Below are 1,979 nucleotides of genomic sequence, written 5' to 3'. Positions count from 1 at the left end.
TATATATATATATATATATATGTGTGTGTGTGTGTGTATTAGAGGCATCAAAATGTAACGTCCACCGTATACCATCACAACCATTGGTACTATATGAATGGTGTTCATCGGTTACACTGAAATTTCGACAACAGTTGTAAGTTTTGCAATGACAAGGGGTAGAAGCAGCTTTTACAAATATATCAAATGTGCTAGCTTTAGCCCTCGGAACATATTTTACGTACGGTGGATAATGTGTAGATAAAAATGGCTTAATTAGATTAGTAAACGATGATAACCAACGATAGATAGTGAAAAAATAAATGCTGGAAGTACACAAAAATTCAGAATGTGAATCTATGTCATGCGTTAGGAGTAAAGCTGCTGTTGTTATTGTTATTTATTCTAATTATTCCGTGCACCAGGCGATAATAAAACTCCTATCAAAGATAGCGTATGAACGCTCATTATCACAGGCATAAATTTCCTGATTATTCCGACTTGTTTTTTATTGTTTTATTTTTGTTTTCTTTTGTCGAGATACAATACAATTAAGATTATTCTATCCAGTATGTCCCTTCAATTTTTGTAGTTTGTGTGGTGGGATGTAAGAGATAGAGAGGTTAGATAATATAATGGAACCACCTTAAAATTTCAAACAAATTTATTTTAATATGGAGTAGCACCGCCTTTGGTAGTAATTACAGCTCGAAGTCTACGAGGTATGGACTCGTACAAAGTTTGAATTGTTTCCAAGGGAATTTTTGTCCGTTTTTCAGGCTAAGACAGCTTTCAGTTCTTGTAGTAATGATGGTGGAGGATACCGACTCCTGACTTGTTTTGCTAAAATGCACCATAAATGTTCAATAATATTGAGATCTGGTGACTGTGGTGGTCAGATAAGTTGTTCAACTTCACTAGAATGTTCCTCGTACCATTCAGTAACAACTTTAGCTGTGTGAATTGGTGCATTATCATCCTGAAAGATTGCGTTTCCCCCCGGAAACCGTTTCGCAACCACAGAATGAATTTGATCAGATAACATGCTTAAATAGTCTTCACTACTAATTCTGTCATGAAGGGAAACCATTGCGCCGGCAGATTTCCAAGATACAGCCCCCGCCAGATCATCACAGATCCCCCTCCATGTTTAAGAGTTGGAAAAAGGCAGTCTGTTCCAAATGCGTCTTTTGGCTGTCTCCACACGTATATTCGGCCGGTGGTCGGAAATAAGGTAAAGGATGACTCGTCCGAGAAAATAATATTCTTCCGCTGCTCTAGAGACCAACTCTGTAGGTTTTTACTGCCCTCTAAATGTTTTTGAAAGTAGTGGTTTTATGATTGATGCCCTCCCGTGAAATCCGGTTTTGTGAAGCTCTCGGTGAACAGTTTTTGTGGAAACTGGTTACTCGAGGTGGTCTGCAATAATTTTGGGAGCTGTACTTTTGTGATTCTTTGTAACAATTCGCGTAAGAGTCCGACGGTCTCTATATGAAAGTTTTTGTTTTCTTCTGGAGTCTTGTTTCGACGAGGGGGTTTTACCACTTTTTCAAAGGCTATCATTACTTTCGCGACAGTACTTCTTCATACACCAAATATTTCAGCTGTTTCGTTATGCTAGCGCCTGCCATACGAGCAGCAACAATTTGACGTCTTTGAAAGTCCGATAGATCTGTCATTTTTAATGAATTTTAATTACCTTTTTCTGATGATATCTGAAAAGAAATGTCAATTTTAGCAAAACATATTAAGCAACTCTAATAATAAATTTTAAAAAGACAACATAAAAATAAACAAGCTTTTGACGGTTTTATAGATATTTCAAAATTATGATGCTATGATGCTAGGTGTTTCCATTATATTGTCCAACCCGTGTATGTAGCGCAACGCTTGGAATTCCATGTCACCGTAATGTCAGTTTTGTAAAATATGTCAGCGGCTTGATGTAAAATGCTGTATCTTAAAGGTGTATATATATATATATATATATATATATATAT

At 36.4% G+C, this 1,979-nt stretch overlaps 1 protein-coding gene across 1 annotated transcript in view; it reads left to right on the top strand.

Moving 5' to 3' along the window:
- The window catches only part of LOC106869364 (glutamate receptor), a 695,940-nt gene that overhangs the window by 598,936 nt on the left and 95,025 nt on the right, over positions 1 to 1,979 (top strand). The window lies entirely within an intron of this gene.

Source organism: Octopus bimaculoides, chromosome 1 (assembly GCF_001194135.2).
Source record: "Octopus bimaculoides isolate UCB-OBI-ISO-001 chromosome 1, ASM119413v2, whole genome shotgun sequence".
Classification (NCBI taxonomy): Eukaryota; Metazoa; Mollusca; class Cephalopoda; order Octopoda; family Octopodidae; genus Octopus; species Octopus bimaculoides.
This window is presented reverse-complemented; position numbering and strand designations above follow the sequence as displayed.